The following is an 18,127-nucleotide window of genomic DNA, read 5'->3' as shown; positions in this document are numbered from 1 at the left end:
TTCTAACATCTAATTTAAAGCTCTAGATTAACCTTAGACCTGTATTCTAGGTGGGTAAAGGGACTGGGAAGATGTAGAATAAAGATGGAGAGAGACAGTCAATCAGCTTCTTCTTAGTATTCTTGAAGCTCTTGTCTAATTCCATGTATAAAAATTTCTTTTCCATTATAAGCAATTCTACATTAATAAATTGGTTCAAATAGCCATAGTCTCTATAACTTTTCATTAAATGTGTTAATAATAACTCACAGTAGTATGGCAAGTTCCAGTCGCAAAGCACCTTCTTAGGCCTTATGTGTTGTCCTTTCTGTTCATTCAGAAGAGAATGATAGATGCTTTGAATATCAGAAGCTGTTAATTAATCCCTCCACTAACTTCTCTCCTTAAGAGTCACAGATTTTATAATTTTCAAAGATAGATGCACTCCAGTGTTCACTGCAGCACTATTTACAGCAGCTAGGACGTGGAAGCAACCTAGATGTCCATTGCCAGATGGATGGATAAAGCAGCTGTGGTACATACATACAATGAAGCATTACTCAATTATAAGAAAGAAAGAATGCCATTCGCAGTGACATGCATGGACACAGAGGTTGTCATACTGAGTGAAGTAAGTCAGAAAGATAAATATCATATGATTATCACTTATATGTGAAATCTAAAAAAATGGCACAAATGAACCTACAAATAGAAATAGAATCACAGATGTAGAAAACAGTTATGGTTACCAAGGTGGGAAGGGAAGGGGAAAGAATAAACTGGGAGATTGGGATTGACATATACATACTACTATATATATGAAAGTGAAAGTGAAAGTGGCTCAGTTGTGTCTGACTCTTTGCGACCCCATGGTCTGTATAGTCCATAGAGTTTCACTGAATTCTCCAGGCCAGAATACTGGAGTGGGTAGCTGTTCCCTTCTCCAGGGGATCTTCCCAACCCAGGGACTGAACCCAGATCTCCCACATTCCAGGCAACCCAAATCTCCCACATTCCAGGCAGTTTCTTACCAGTTGAGCCACCAGGGAAGCCCAAGAATATTGGAGTGGGTAGTCTATCCCGTCTTCAGCATATCTTTCTGACCCAGAAATCAACCCGGGGTTTCCTGCATTGCAGGCAGATTCTTTACCAACTGAGCAACCAGGAAAGGCCACTATATATGAATAATGGATAACTAATAAGGACCTTCTGTATAGCACAGGGAACTCTACTCAATACTCTGTATTGACCTATATAGAACTAGAATCTAAAAAAAAGAATGGATATATGTATATGTATAACTGATTGACTGCTGTACAAAAGAAACTAACAGAGCATTGTAAATCAACTATATATTCCAATTAAAAATAATTTTTTAAAAGCCATACATTTTAAATTAAACCAGTTGATTTATATTTCTAATTTCTGAAAAAGTTGTGGAATTTTGAGATGATGATGTAAATGTTGCTAGAAATAAGATTCTCTAGTTGTCTATGTATTTTGAAAGGTATTACACAGAAGAGCAGTTTCTGTTGAAGGTACATCTCCCATTGATCACACAATAGGTTTTCCTTCTGCCCTAGAGTTTCTACATCTGTGTTGTCAAGAATGAAAGGTCAGCATTGTGTAGGGCAGTAGATGACTTCATAGCACAAAAATAATAGTACTTCTTCCTTAACTGGTTTAATAACATGAAAGTGATGGTCTCAAAGAGTCATTCTTATTTTTTTTTTAAATTAAGTTGTTTCTGATGTGTTTCAAGACTTTTTGTCTTGCTGTGGCATGCAAGATCCTAGTTCCTGGACCCAGGTTTGAACCCATGAAAGTGGAAGTGTGGAGGCCCAACCGCTGGACTACCAGGGAAGTCCCTGGGGCAAGTCATTCTTCAGCCTAAGATTACTTAAGAGAGCGACAGCTTTGTGGTATTTATTGCTTCCTGGTTAAACATTATCCCCACTATCCATCAATTTAACTCTACTTTTGTCTGTATCTAATCATTTTAACATATAGGTCATTCAAATATTAAAAAATAAAAGAATGGAGAGAGGGAATTATTCTCAATGAGCAAGGATAAAGTGTTTACATTCCTTAAGTTTCAAACTAGTTGTGCGCCTTAGAAACCCACCAAGTATTCCAGCAGGGGGCCCAATCATATGGCAGTCTAACCATTTTCTTTTTTCAATTTTTTTGTACTTATTTATTTTTAGCTGTGCGGGGTCTTCATTGCTGAGCAAGCTTCTCTCTAGGTGTGGTGAGTGGAGGCCACTCTCCGGTTGTGGTGCTCAGGCTTCTCATTGTGGTGGCCTCTTGCTGCAGAGCACAAGCTCTAGGGTGTGCAGGATTTGCAACTTTATGTTAGTTTCAGCTGTACAGCAAAGTGATTCAGGTATATATATTATATATATATATTTATATTATATTATATATATTATAATATATATATTAGATTATTTCCCATTATAGATTATTACAAAATATTGAATATAGTTCTCTGGGCTATTCAGTAGGATACTGTTGCTTGTCTATTTTATATATAGTAGTGTGTATCTGTTCATCCCATGCATGCATGCATGCTCCGTTGCTCAGCTGTGTCTGACTCTTTGTGACGCTATGAACTGTAGCACGCATGCTAAAACAGGCTCCTCTGTCCATGGGATTCTCCAGGCAAGCATGCTGGAGTGGGTTGCCATTTCCTCTTCTAGGGGATCTTCCTGACCCCAGGATCAAACCAGTGTCTCCTGCATCTCCTGCATTGGCAGGTGGATTCTTTAACACTGGGTCACTAGGGAAGCTCCATTAATCCCCTACTCCTAACTTATCCCAGCCTCCTTTTCCCTTGGTAACCAAACATTTGTTTTCTATGTCTGTGAGTCTGTTTCTGCTTTGTAAATAAATTCATTGGTATTGTTTTTTTTAGATTCTACATATATGAATGATATCATATAATATTTGTCTTTCTCTCTCTGACCTACTTCAATTAACATCATAATCTCTAGGTCATCCATGTTGCTGCAAATGGTATTGTTTCATTCTTTTCTATGGCTGAGAAGTATTTCATTGTGTATGTATGCCATGTTCTCTTTATCCGTTCATCTATCAATGAACATTTAAGTTGTTTCCGTGTCTTAACTATTGTAAACAGTGGCTCTACGAACACTCATTTGTGTGTATCTTTTTGAATACAGAGTTTCATCTTTGTATTGTAAATGTAGAGTTTTCATCTTTCCCAGATTTAGGTCCAGGAGTGGGATTGCTGGATTATATGATAACCCTGTTTTTAGTTTTATAAAGAACTTTCATACTGTTTTCCATAGTGGTTATAGCAATTTACATTCCCACCAGCTGTGTAGGAGGGTTCCCGTTCTCCACACCCTCTCCAGCATTCATTATTTGTAGGCTTTAAAGCGGAGAAGGCAATGGCACCCCTCTCCAGTACTCTTGCCTGGAAAATCCCATGGATGGAGGAGCCTCATAGGCTGCAGTCCATGGGGTCGCGAAGAGTCTGACACAACTGAGTGACTTCACTTTCACTTTTCACTTTCATGAGTTGGAGAAGGAAATTGCAACCCACTCCAGTGTTCTTGCCTGGAGAATCCCAGGGACGGGGGAGCCTGGTGGGCTGCCGTCTGTGGGGTTGCACAGAGTCGGACACGACTGAAGTGACTCAGCAGCAGCCTTTTAAAGATGGCCATTCTGACCAAAGTGAGGTGATACTGCACTGTAGTTTTGATTTGCATTTCTCTAATAATTGGTGGTGGTGATCATTTTTCAATGTACCTATTGGCTATCTGTATGTCTTTTTGAAAAAATGTCTATGTAGACCTTCTGCCCATTTTTGATTGGGTTGTTTGGTTTTGTGATATTAAGTTGAATGAGCTATTTGTATATTTTGGAAGTCAATCCCTTGTCAGTCACATTATTTGAAAATACTTTCTCCCAGTCCACAGATTTTTCATTTTGTTTATGGTTTCCTTTGCTGTGCCTAAGCTTTTAAGTTTTATTAGGTCCCATTTATTAATTTTTACTTTATTTCTTTTGCCTTGGAAGACTGATCTAAGAAAATACTGCTATGATTTATGTCAGAGAATGTTTTGCCTATGTTCTCTTGTAGGAGTTTTATGGTGTTATATTTTATATTAATACTTAGGACTTTAAACAATTTTGAGTTTATTAGTTTATTTTTGTGTATGGTATGACGGAGTGTTCTAATTTCATTAATTTACATGAGGCTGTTCAGCTCTCCCAACACCACTTGCTAAAGAGACTGTCTTTTCTCCACTGTATGTTCTTGCCTCTTTTTTTGAAGACTGACCATAGGTGTGTGAGTTTATTTCTGAGCTCTCCATTCTGTTCTGTTGATCTGCATGTCTGTTTTTGTATTAATACCATGCTGCTTTGATTACTGTAGCTCTGTAGTATTGTTTGAAGTCTAGGAGGGTTATGCCTCCAGCTGATTCTGTTTTCCTCAAGATTGCTTTGGCAATTCTGAGTCTTTTGTGATTACCTATAAATTTTAGGATTATTTGTTCCAGTTCTGTGAAAAATGTCACAGATATTTTGATAAGGATCACATTAAATCTGTAGAAAGCCTTCTATTTTTAGTGACTGGATCAAAATCAAAAATAGGCATCTCTGGATTCAGCAGTTGTTAATAATGTGCATTGCTTGGCTGTAAATATACCCAGTTCCTCCTTCCTCTTCTCACCCACCAATTCTCATTTTTGAAAATGACTTGAAGGACTCTAGCCAGTGATATTCTTGCTGGGATTCATAATGTTGCTGACCTGGGCTCGTCAGCAGAGCAGATAAGGGCTGAGGTCCCTCTCCTTCATCTTTTTAATCCTAGATTGATGCCCAAAGCTTCTTTTGAAAGAAGGGATCTATGGCAATACAGAAACAAAAAGCACTGAGACACACCCTCATTTCACAAGTAGGGAAACTGATGCCTAGAGGGACTAAGTTACTTATTCAGCAGAAGAAAAACTCCAAGGCCAGAATGCAGGATTCCTCACACTTGTTCTGTTGGTTACTATTTTCACAGAACTATTTAGGCTCCTCAAAGAAAGAATCTCTATCAGACAAGCAAAAAACAGAGCCAGTGAAAGAGGAGTGTCTTCATCCTAAACCTGAGGTAGTCATGTACTGGCTGAAAATGATTAACAGTGCTTCGAACTATTAAGATTCTTATGGAAGGCAGCAAATCAAAATATGAAAGTCTTTAAAATATTCTAATGCAAGACCTCTGAACAGCCATTGTGTTAAATGTCACAAGAGATTTTCATCTTAGTATTTAGTGACTGGCAGGAGATGACTCAGTGCCATGGAATTTAATTTTAAATTGTTTTCAAATAAATTCACAGAGTCCAATAGCATGAAACCTTGGAAGGTGACAGGGTGGCTTTAGAGATTTGAGAGTTTTTAAAGCCATATATCAAAGGCTACTTCTGACAGTTATGGGGATTTATCGTGTTCTCAACTCCAATTGTTTCTAAAAGCTCTCAACCATGCTTTCCTGTGCAAGAAAATTAAGTTTGGAAATCTTGCCATCTTCGCCTGCTTGGGACCTCAAAATATCTAACCCCATATACCTAGAAACTGCTCAAACATTCCTTTCTGGGGGCTGTCATTAAACTGCCGTTTTCTGGATGGGGACACAGAGGGTGCAACCATTGGTCAAGGTTACCCAGTGCGTCAGCGGCAAAGTTGGGAATGCAACCCAGACTTTCTGACTCCCTCGGCCGTCCTCTGACCATCAAACCACACGCTCCTGACCAGGATGAAACAAGCTTGTCTGTCTCAGCGTTTGTCTGAGGGAGCTGAGTGAAACTGCAATTAATCCATTTCCCTTTCAAATATCCATATGCCAGTCATTTCATCGGCTAATGGGCAAATGGCTCCAGATCATTTTCCACTCGCAAAGACTCATTTTTTCTTAATTTTTCAAGGAAATGCTATCTTAATTTGGAAAAGCAAGAAAGACCACTCTCCCTGCCTGCCCCCGCCATCGCATCACGTTGTGTAACACTGGCAGTGTGGCCGCTGGGAAAACCCACAGAAGCTGCTCCCTCTGCCCTGCCGAGGGCCAGGTCCCCCTGCCAGCCGCTCCCTGTGGCCTTCCTTGTGCTGGGGTCGGGCGTCCCGTGGTTCCTGGCAAAGGCACGTCCCATGGACAAGCCAGGCCTTGACGTGGCTGTTCCTTCTCCTGCTCTTTTGAATGCTCCTTGACCACAAGAGAACCCAGCTCTCCCGCCAGCTACACCCCACATGCCACTTGAAATGCAGTCAGTGGTGACGGTCCAACGGGGCGCCAGCCAGAGTCCAGAGCAAGTTTACTAGGGACGAGGGAAAAGCAATCCCAGGTCTTCTGCCAGTGGGGACTGTCTCCTGCCAAAGACCACAGGGGAGGGGAGAAAGGTTTTTAACACTCTAAGCAGGGGGACCAGCCCATGGGTAAACTCTCACTCTTTTTCTTGCAGCCCATAAAGTTGTTTCTCCCAGCATTTTATACCTGTCATGTTCAATCATAAATATTTCTTCCTTAAAATGAACCCCATTGTTCACTCCCAAAGACCTGTTGCCATTTTGGGACAACTCTCCAAACTCTGGGTTGGGGTTTCTGACCAGTCCCCTCCGTGCCCTCTCCTTCTGCTGGCAGCTGGTCAGGATGCCGTGATGCCTTTGCTCCAGAAGCTGTCAGCAGAAGCCAGGAGCAGCAGGGAGATGGGATCCGGGTGGAATGGGGTGTGTCATCGTAGTTCTCTCCAGGGCCCTCCCTGGTGCCTTTGTTAAACATGCGCAGTCCAGGCCAAGCCAGCAGTGGTCCAGTGAGAGTCCCGGACATCTCCTCAAAACGCAGAGCCATCCCCTAGAGAAGGGCCATGACTTCTCGGTGCCCAGTGCCTGCCCTCTGCCTGCAAGAGACTTGAGGCTATCCCACTACCTTTCAGAACAAAGTCCCTCCAGACACACAGGGTGGCCCCAAGTCAGTTTCCCTAAAGGTCTTAAAATTGTTGTTGTTTAGTTATTCAGTTGCAACACCATGGACTATAGCCCACCAGGCTCCTCTGTCCATGGGATTTCCCAGGTAAGAATACTGGAGTTGGTTGCCATTTCCAGGGAAGATCCAGGGACTCTTCCTGACCCAGGGGTTAAACTGACATCTTCTGCATCACCTGCATTGGCAGGCAGTTTCTTTACCGCTAAGCCACCTGGGAAGCCCGGGATAAATTGTAAACACTTAAAAAGCTGATTCTGCTTGTCGTTCCCATCACATGAGACTCCAAGTGCATCATATTCTCCTGTTCTCCAGCTCTTTCTGCACAGGCCATCAGGCACTGTGGTCCCGTGAGAAGAAATCATTTTGCTTAATGTGGCAGTACTGGGATGTACTCCAGGGAGAGTGACAACATAATTTTGTTTACTATTCATCCAAGTTCCAAAGAAGTAAACTTCATTAACTTTTCTGATAAAACACAAAGACTCTATTATTTACCTTACCCATAAAATTAAAAAAGGGGGGGAAAAAAGAAAACTTTGATGTCTCCAGGAAGGCAGGCTTTCCTTGAAGTTTCTATTGCTCTATTTAGGTGATCTAGAGGCTGATACTACTTCTGTTGGCCTCTGACCTGTGATGGAAACACCCAGGTCAGGGATTCTGTGCTGGGCTCAGTTGAAGCCTGTCTGCCCATCCATGTAGATTTAATGGTACATCTGGCAGCTACACTGGTGGAACAAAGAGGTTTTACATCTCTAATATTATGTATATATTTGTATATGTATATATGCATTTATAAATAGATACAGAGATATTAGACTTCCCAGGTGCCTGCTAAGCAGGAGACTCGGTTCATTCCCTGGGTCAGAAGATCTGGAAATGGCAACCCACTTCAATATTCTTGCCTGGGAAATCCCATAGACAGAGGAGCCTGGTGTCCATGGGGGTCACAAGGAGTCAGACATGACTTAGCCACTGAACAGCAACAGCAACAAAGAGATATGCACTTAGATGGACGTGTAAATAAAATTTTTCATTCACAGAGTAACATAACTATACAGATAGAGATCTCATTCAAAGCAGCTTCTCAATCAGAAAACACGGGACTTAAAAATAGAACATAGTCCATGGAAATCTGACTTAAGTCACAGATGGGCGTAGAGAGACTGAAGCCCCTCAAGGGGAGAGTGGGGAGGACACGTCAGCCTCGTCCTCCACCTTCTGATTCTGGTAGAAGAACTTATGGGCCCGGTTTAGGCTTGTCTTCTTGATTCTCTGTCTGCATGGTGGACATCTGCTCTTATGATAAAAGATCATGAGAAAAAGTACCTGGATAAATGACAATTTTTAGAAAAATATTCTCAGTTTCAAAAGATTAGCTAGAAAACCAACCCCCAAATTAGATACTGGGGCAGATTATTTTTTTTATATTCTATTTTTTTCTGCTGAAAGGAAATAGCCGCGTGTATGATTGTGTCAGCAAGCATGGGCCCCAGGCTCTGACTGCACAGAGAAATTAAACTTCTTTCAAAGGGAGTAGCAGGCAAGTCAGCCCAAGAAAAGGAGTTTAAGACCTTTTGCATTCATTAAAATTTATTTGGAGCCTGATAAATCTCCCATATATGTCAAACAGCCGTCTTTCCTGCTATATTTTAAAAGCAGCATTTGAAGACCTGGGAGTAAACAGCAAGGTGAAAGCTTCCTTCTCAGAACTCCCTTGTTCTTTTTCTTCCTCTCCCCCACCCCCCAGTAAAATGGTGTTTATGGCTTAATATGCAGAGTTAGAAAGAAGGATGTGAGTGGGAAGGCATGGGGCATAAAAATCTACAGACTTGGAAGGGAGACTCACGAGGGGGGCGATATATGTATACTTACAGCAGATTCACATTGTTGTACAGCAGAAACTAGCACATTATAAACAATCATCCTCCAATTAAAAATAAATTTAAAAAATAATAAAAAATATTGTAAAAAAACCTGAAAACATCTTCTATTAGTCCAATGCCTTAGATAGGATACGCTTGGTTATATTCAAGGATAAACCTTGTTCAATTCTGACTTAAAATGTATTCATCAGTTCAAAAACTTTGATGAAGTTTAACAAATGGAAATAATTGCATCAAATGTGTGAGAGACATTGGAAATCTGTTCTTTGGTAGATAAAGCATGACAGAAAATTAATACCGAGACTTTAACTTGGCTTCCCTCTAATAAAATAAAACCTCCTGGGAGGGCGGGGGGTGGGGGGGAAATCTACAGACTGTAGGAATAGAACTGTATTTGGGGGTTGAACTTTTTTTTTAAAAAAAGGCAAACTTTGTTTTTTTATTTAATTTTTTATTGTGGTAAAAAATATATGCAACATGTGTGCGGGCATGCGTGCTACCTCATTTCTGTCGTGTCTGACTTTGCAACCCTATGGACTGTAGCCCGCCAGGCTCCTCTGTCCGTGGGATTCTCCAGGCAAGAATACTGGAGTGGGTTGCCAGGCCCTCCTCCAGGGGATCTTTGCGACCTACGGCTCAAACGCACGCCTCCTGTGTTTCATGCACTTCAGGCAGAGACTCTACCGCTGAGACACGGGGGAAGTCCTACATACAATGTAGTATTCATCATTTCAGCCATTCATAAGTGTACAAATTAGTGGCATTAAATTCATTCACAGTGTGGTATAGCCAGCATCACTATCTACACCCAAAGCTTTTTTACCATCTCCAATTCAAAAAAAAAAAAAAAATCTATGCTCCGGGCATTCCCTGGTGGCCCAGCGGTGAAGACTCGGTATTTTCGCTGGCTTAAGCCCACGCTACATCCCTGGTCAGGGAACTAAGATCCCACAAGCTTCGTGGCAAGGCCAAAAAAAAAACCTATGCTCCTATGCTTCTAGTTATTGTTAAACTAGTCTCACGCCCCTGGTAATACTTCTGTTTTTCTTTCTCTACAAATTTGTACATTGTGGGTATGTCATATAAGTTGGAATTATACAATATTTGTTTTGTGTCCAATTTATTCCACCAAGCATAATGTTTTCTAGGTCCATCCATATTGTAGTATGTATTAACATTTCATTTCTAAAAAAGGCAAACTTTCAACTTAAAAAGTCAGGATTTTGATCTGTTTTCTTCTTATTTGTAGCCCGCGTTTTAGAGCTTGTTAACGCTCCATAAAAGAAAGCAGAAGGCTTTGATCTTACAGGGCTTTGCTTCACTTACAGTGTTCTGAGCACTTGCAAGTCTTTCCTTGTTGACTGAGAAGCTGAAGAGGTTCTGGGTTTTGCTTTATTTTTCTTTCAGATCCTCTGGTATTGTTTACTGAGAAATTCCTCTCTTAAAACAAAAGGACTGAAAATCTGACCCTGACGCACTTATGGGCAATCCCAAGAGCACATTTTTTGATCCTCCTTGACCTGAATACATGTTGTAATTTTTCTTCAGATAAATTTTGGATGGGTACAATGTGTAGAATATGGGCATTTAACACAACTCACATTCATAACTCCTCCCATTTTTTCTTTTTATCAGCCTTCAGTCTAGCATTTCCCAATCCCAATGAGACTAATGCCACCTTTTTTACAAATATTTTGTTAATTCCCCTTTAAAATTGTAAAATGAAATTCATAGGCAATATAACCTATATACACCCATTGCTGTGCTTAGCCACTCAGTCATGTCCAACTCTTTTCGGCCCTATGGACTGTAGCCCACCAGGCTCCTGTTGTCCGTGGGATTCTCCAAACAAGAATAATGGAGTCGATAGCCATTCTCTTCTCCAGAGGATCTTCCCAACCCAGGGATCTACCCCGGGTCTTCTGCATGCTGTCTAACCACCAGGGAAGCCCAATAACTATATTGAAAGAGCCAATAAAGTAGTCAGAAGCCGGTATTTAGCGGGATAATCACTTTTGAATTCAACAAATACAAACTAACATAAATGTGTGACATAGACAACTAAATCCCTTGAATAATGTTGCAATTTCCCAACAGTTATGCATATTTCCAACTCAATGAACAGCTTAGAAAAAAATTCTGAATAGCATATAAAGTTTTATTCTTAGAAAGTTTAGAGTGTGTTAAAGCTGTAATAAATATATCAGGCTTGTATGTAAAATAGAATTAGATTTTCAGTTCAAATAATGCATAAATTTGTACACATTCATGACTATCCAATTGGATATTTGAAAGTCATATATGGAATGCAGAAAAATTCTTCTTTGTGCAGGCAAACTCACATAACATAGACATCCCTGACATTTGCCCTGTAAATGTTAATAATGGCCCCCAATCAGTGTGACAATCAAAAAATCCACAATTTAAAAAATAAGCCAGAGGTGGAGTATAACTGGTCTAGTCTTTTTAGAGGTGGGAAGCCAGCAGATCATTTGAAGTGCCTCTAAGAATCCCCAAGTGTGTTTACATGCCCCATTTCCAGGGTGGGTTCTGGAGAGAGAAATGCTCCAAGGACAAATTAGGTTGGGAGGCCTCTGGGGTGGTTGCCAGTTTGGGGAGTGACTTTCTCACGTCCTTGCCCATGCCATGGGCCCGAGATCGTACCCTTTGCCTTTCTCTTTAGACACTCTGTCCACCACCACCTTCACCAAGCTTCATAAACGTAGGAAAGTACATAAACAACTTTCCTGTGGCATGGTAGAGTCTCTAGGGTTGAACTTGCAAATTATGTCGTTATGGCTTCAAAAAAGGTTCAGGCTCTTGCCTCCATTTCATTTTCCCTTCTAAGTCCACCCTTAATTGCAGACTCCAAACCAAAGCTGCAAGTCTTGGCGTAGCTCCCACACTATTAAAAAAATCTAATAATTCCTTTCTATATGTGTCTCCAACTTGGTTCCATGCCCACACTGGTAGTTTGAACCAAACTTGGTGGCTTCCTGCATTCTGGGCTATAGTCACCCTGGACACTGCACTTTCCTCTCTCCAAAAGGACACCCCTGGGCCTCTCTCCTGAGTGAATGATCTTGCCCCCTTTCAAAAATACATTCTTAAAGAGATTCCTTCTGTGCCTCCACAGAATCTAAAAGTTTTCTCCACCCCGCCCGCCACCCCCTCCCCCCACCGCCACCCCCTCCCCCCCCATCACTTCTGTTGTCTGCTCAGACCCTCTGGATAACCCCATAAAGTAGATCAGGGAGGTGGCCTCTTATCCCTGAGGTCACTGAGGTATAGATTTATTGATCTGCTGCATTACACAGCTAATAACTAGCAGAGCTGAGACAATACCATAGATTTGGGATTGCTTATTTGTTTTTGTCTTTTTTTATTATTTAATTCAGTAGGATTTACAGGGATTAGTTCACTATCCCCATTAAAATAAAAATTAAAAAAACTCTTTGGTGAACTATGTCATATTTATGCTTTCCATAGTCCTTTGAGATTTTGCAAATCTCTCAAAAAGCCTTTTTGCTTCTCTTGCTGTCAGTACGGTCGGAAAACCCCTCATTTTCTAGTCTATCATCATCTCCCCAGAAGCGCCTCTGCCCTTCATATGGTTTAAGGTGCCCTTCCTTTGACCCTTTTCCCCATTGTTATTTTTCTGGATACACAGAAACCAGAATTGCCACACTGAAAGATCCATATGGCCTACATTTTGGTAACAGAGGTGTGAGAATATTTTCTGTTTCATTTCTGATGCATATTGTAGGCAGGAGAATACTTTGGACTTGAAACTTCTCAGAACAGCAATTACTCAGTCCACCACTCACTGAGGCCCCAGCCTCCCATGCATTTCACACTCATCCTAAAGCCTTGACTGCCCTTCAGGCCCGTTCTCTCCTAAAGTCCGACACAGACTTCAAGGCCTTGTTTGCATGCTGCAGCCTCTATGAAGCTTTCTTTAAACTTCCAGAGGGACTTCCCTCATGGTCCAGTGGCTAAAACTTCATGCTCCCAAGGCAGGGAGCCCAGGTTCAATCCCTAGAGAGGGAACTGGATCCACAGGCAGTAAGCAAGAGTTCACATGCCACAGCTGAAAGATCCCTCACCCTCACGCATGTGTTGGCATAAGTCCTTTTTGGAGGTTGTCGGTGGCCCTACTGGGTTTCCCAGGTGGCACTAGTGGTAAAGAACACGCCTGCCAATGCAGGAGACCTAAGAGATATGGATTTAATCCCTGGGTTGAAAAGATCCCCTGGAGTGGGTATAGCAACCCACTCCAGTATTCTTGCCTGGAGAAGTGCATGAACGCAGGAGCCTGGCAGGCTACGATCCATGAGTCACAGAGTCAGACACGACTGAAGCAACTTGGCAGTTCACACAGTAGCGCTACTATAGAGCTTGTAGACTCCAGGAAGAATTGATGCTTTTGACCTGTGGTGTTGGAGAAGACTCTTGAGAGCCTCCTGGACTGGAAGGAGATCCAACCAGTCAGTCCTAAAGGAAATCAGTCCTAAATATTCATCGGAAGGACTGATGCTGAAGCTGAAGCTCCAATACTTTGGTGACCTGATGCAAAGAACTGACTCATTGGAAAAGACCCTGATGCTGGGGAAGATTGAAGGTAGGAGAAGAAGGGGACAACAGAGAATAAGATGGTTGGATTGCTTCACCTACTTGATGGACATGAGTTTGAGCAAGCTCCAGGAATTGGTGATGGACAGGGAAGCCTGGCGTGCTGTAGTCCATGGGGTCTCAAAGAGTTGGGCACGACTGAGCAACTGAACTGAACTGAACTGAGACGCCAGGACTGGGTTGCCTGAGGCCAAACAACTAATAATAATTGTCAGCAGACAATTGGATTAAAAATTCACTGAGCATGGCCCTTCCCACCAGAACAAGACCGAGATTTCCTCACTCCACGAGATCAGACATCCCAAGTGCTCAACTAGGACAAGTCACAGACCAATAAATGTTTTTTTAAATTCCAAAATAATTCCTCTATTCCTCCCAAAGCACATCATCTAAAACCTGTTTAGTGCTTAATTAATTCTGCAGAATTTGTGATTAAGTGCTTGCAAACATTTTACATTCATTCTAATTTATGCTTTGCATTACATTTCACTCATTTCCCTGCTCTTCATTGCTGTTGTATCTCATTGCTTCTTCCTGACTCCGTGTTTCTTCTTTCTGGTGTAAACTGTCTCCGAGAGTATCTGTAGATGGTGCATGCATGCTCAGTCGCTCCAGTAGTGTCCAACTCTTTGTGACCCCATGGACTGTAGCCCACCAGACTGGGCTTCCCTGGTAGCTCAGCTGGTAAAGAATCTGACCTCGGTTCGATTTCTTGGTTGGGAAGTTCCCCTGGAGAAAGGGAAGATCCTCTGGAGAAGAGATAGGCTACCTATTCCAGTACTCTTGGCCTTCTCTCATGTCTCAGACAGTAAAGTATCCACCTGCAAAGCAGGGGACCTGGGTTTAATCCCTGGGTTAGGAAGATCCCCTGGAAAAAGAAATGACCAACCCACTTCCAGTATTCTCTTCTGTCCAGAATGCCCATGGACAAAGGAGCCTGGCAGGCTATAAGTCCATGCAGTTGCAAAGAGTTAGACATGACAGTGATTAAGTACACAGCCATGCCCTCCTCCAGGGCACCTTCCCAACCCAGGGGTCAAACCTGTGTTCTCTTATATCTCCCGCTTTGGCAGCTGGGTTCTTTACCACTGGTGCCACCTGGGAAGCTCATCGTTGCTATTGTATCTCATTGTTTCTTCCTGACTTCCTATTTCTTCTCTCTGGTGTAAACTGTCTCTGAGAAGATCTGTATATGGTAAGTTTCTTGAATTCTATGTTTCAATTAGGAAATTTGGGTCTGCAAGTAACAAATAAAAACTAAAGCATTCTTCAATTAAAAAATAAATAAATTTGAAAAATAATAATGATAAAGGAATTCAATTAGCTCACTTACCACCCGGTCCTAAGATGAAGGTGGCTCCAACAGGCAAAGACGTCACATAAAGGAAGGTCCTTCTCACCACCCGTCTCTGCCATCCTCCACTTTTCTATTCTGCTCTGGGGTGGACGCCCTTCTTGGCAATAGCTGCCGTAATCCCAGGAATCACCGGCAAACACGACAGTGTCCAAAGGAAGAGCATTCTGCCTCTTCTCCCTATGAGCTCTTGAAAGGAAAAGAGCCCTTTCACTTAAGTCCCCCAGCAGATTTATCCTCACATCTTATTGGTCAGGATTGAGTCACCCACCACTCTCTGTATGTACCCACCACTCCTAAGGGGAACAGGATTACCATGATTGGTATAGACTAATTAAGATGGTTTGGGCTTCCCTGGTGGCTCAGATGTTAAAAATCTGCCTGCAATTCAGGAGACCCAGGTTGGATCCCTGGATCGGAAAGATCCCCTGGAGAAGGGAATGGCTACCCACTCCAATATTCTTGCCTGGAGAATCCCATGGACAGAGGAGCCTGGTGGGCTACAGTCCATGGGGTCACAAAGAGTCGGACACGACTGAGCAACTAACATTTTGTCAGATTAGAAGGTAGGACAAATACCACTATAAACTTAGGACATGGATAACACTTGCTTTTTGGACAACACTTACAGGAAGAACTTTCCAGAATGTACTTATTCCCCATAGAGAGCTTGAAACAAACAAAGCAGGAACCGTGGTAGTGTGCCTTGGGGCAGAGAACTCGTACCCATGCTGAGCCGGAAACTTAACCAGTCCTGTAGCACCAGGAATTTTCAGCTGAGCAGCACTCTTGGTGGTGAGAGAATGTGAGAGTAGGGCAGCAGCCACCTGGAGGAGGTTTCTTTCAAATTCCGGTGTCGGCTAGAGACCTCAGAGTTCTCTTCACTGAGCTGGCTTGTTGCTAGGTTACCAAAGGGAACAGGGGAGAGAAGTTGTCTTGACTTATCCCTGAATCACATGGAGGAAGAAAGTGCACCTCGGTGAAAAAAGGGCTCCACCAGCTCTCTCTACCAGAGAGAGCTCTTTTCAGTATGCTATTGGATATGCCTTAAACCTTGAATGCTTGAAACTCTTACTGACAATGGCTAAATCTCAATTTTAGACTCAAAAGTTTCTTTTCCTTCAATACTCTTGATGATTTTGCTTCAGTGTTTTCTCTCATCCAGTATTGCAGGTGAGAAATCTGTGGGTTATCTATTTTGATTCTCTAAAGGAGCTTTTGCAATTTTCTTAATGTTTAATGTATGGAAATATCATAATTTTCTGCGGATCTGTGAAGTTTTTCATCCTGTTTGGCACATGATGTTATCATTCAGTCTGAGAGCTGTTAATTTTTTCCAGGTGTTATTTATTTGTCACTTACTTGAAGATTTCCTTCACTGTCTCTATTTTATTTCAGACTAGCCCAGGAGAACCACGCATCATTAAACAGGCTTTGAAACTTTCAGGTATCTCATCCAGGTCTCCCAACTTCTCTTGCACATTTTCCACCTACTTGTTGTTCACATTCTCTTCTGTAAGGATAGCTGATCCAGTTTTTAGCTTGTTATTTGGCTCCTTAGCTTTTCTCTTCTGCTGCTCAGTCCTCCATTTAGTTTGTTTTGCTAATAAACCTCCTTATTGAAATATACATAAAGAAAAGTGAATACCTCCTGGGTGCACACGCTGTTGAAGACTCACCAAATGAACACACACGTGTAACTCTCACAGGGAAAGAAGACAGCACTGGGAATGTTGTCTTTGCTTCTTTAATACATAGGGTACATGTTTCTGATACGGAAACTTAGTGAAGTGAAAGAATAAAGAGAAAGTAGAAGGTACCGCTAGACTCACCTTTAACTCAGTTTGTAATTCAGGCCAAGTGTTCATTCTATAAAACAGCCACATTCTATAACACAGTCCCTGGTGACTCAGACAGTAAAGAATCCATCTGCAATGCAGGGGACCTGGTTTTGATCCCTGGGTTGGGAAGATTCTTTGAAGGAGGGCATGGCAACCCACTCCAGTACTCTTGCCTGGAGAATCCCATGGACGGAGAAGCCTGGTAGGCTACAGTTTGAGGGGTCGCAAAGAGTCGGACACTACTGAGCAACTTCACTATAAGATATACATGGCAGTGTCACTCTCCCTAGACCATCAAGTAAACCAGCTCACCCATGCCCTCAGGAGGAATCTGGGAAGAAGAGCAGAGAAGTATACTGTCTTCCTGTCTAATGCTCTGATTGCTGCCCTCATGCTTACTGTCATTCATTCTTCTTGCTGAGGACTGACCATCTCAAGAGAAGAAAGATCACAAGGAATTGATTGCAACTTGCAGCTCTTATGTGGGTTCAGTGAAGTCTCAACAAATATCTAAGTCATTCAGTGACTGGAAATCTATATGATTAGTTCAATTCAGCTGATGTTTTTTGAGCACCTATCTTTTTTTTAATTCAGTCAACAAATATTTGTCAGTCACCTACTCTGTACCAGGCTCTGTTTTAGGAGCCATAGTAGATACAATAAGATGAGAAGGAAATTCCAACTTAGTTGGAAGGAAAGGAAAGGGCATACAGAAACAATGAAAACCAATAATAAGAAAAGGCATGTGGCTCTGGAACAGTATAAACAAATGACATTGAGGGCAGGAGGAGGGAGGTCAAAAAAGGGAGATCAGATTCAGATCATTAACCAAGGTGGCTTCATAGAAGATTGCATTTAACCCTGAAGCTGGGTATGAATTCAGTAGTGATGTGGGAAAGAAGAGCATTCCAAGAGAGAAAACTGCATATAGAAAGGCATGGAATGTGGAGAAGGAGATGGCTACCCATTCAAGTATTCTTGCCTGAAAAATCCCATATACAGAGCAGCCTGGTGGGCTACAGTACACAGGGCACAAAAGAGTTGGACACAACTTAGCCACTGCTGCTGCTGCTGCTGCTAAGTCGTTTCACTCGTGTCCGACTCTGTGCAACCCCATAAACAGCAGCCCACCAGGCTCCGCTGTCCATGGGATTCTCCAGGCAAGAACACTGGAGTGGGTTGCCATTTCCTTCTCCAATGCATGAAAGTGAAAAGTGAAAGTGAGGTCGCTCAGTTGTGCGCGACTCTTAGCGACCCCATGGACTCTAGCCAGCCAGGCTCCTCCATCCATGGGATTTTCCAGGCAAGAGTACTGGAGTGGGGTGCCATTGCCTTCTCCAACTTAGCCACTAAACAACAACAAATAGTTGATCATCAATGTTGTGTCAATTTCAGGTGTATAGCAAAGTGATCCAGTTATATGTAAACATGTATCTATCCT

At 42.2% G+C, this 18,127-nt stretch overlaps 2 long non-coding RNA genes across 2 annotated transcripts in view; one reads left to right on the top strand and one right to left on the bottom strand.

Annotated features, from left to right (window-relative positions):
• LOC129658922 (uncharacterized) overlaps positions 1-18,127 on the top strand; it is a 324,572-nt gene that overhangs the window by 257,040 nt on the left and 49,405 nt on the right. The window lies entirely within an intron of this gene.
• On the bottom strand, positions 7,897-15,704 carry LOC129658921 (uncharacterized). Its single transcript, XR_008717585.1, has 3 exons — positions 15,475-15,704; positions 14,825-15,034; positions 7,897-8,302 (listed from the first exon to the last, which is right to left on the bottom strand). It is a non-coding gene; the product is annotated as an uncharacterized LOC129658921 (long non-coding RNA).

Source organism: Bubalus kerabau, chromosome 8 (assembly GCF_029407905.1).
Source record: "Bubalus kerabau isolate K-KA32 ecotype Philippines breed swamp buffalo chromosome 8, PCC_UOA_SB_1v2, whole genome shotgun sequence".
Taxonomy (NCBI): Eukaryota; Metazoa; Chordata; class Mammalia; order Artiodactyla; family Bovidae; genus Bubalus; species Bubalus kerabau.
This window is presented reverse-complemented; position numbering and strand designations above follow the sequence as displayed.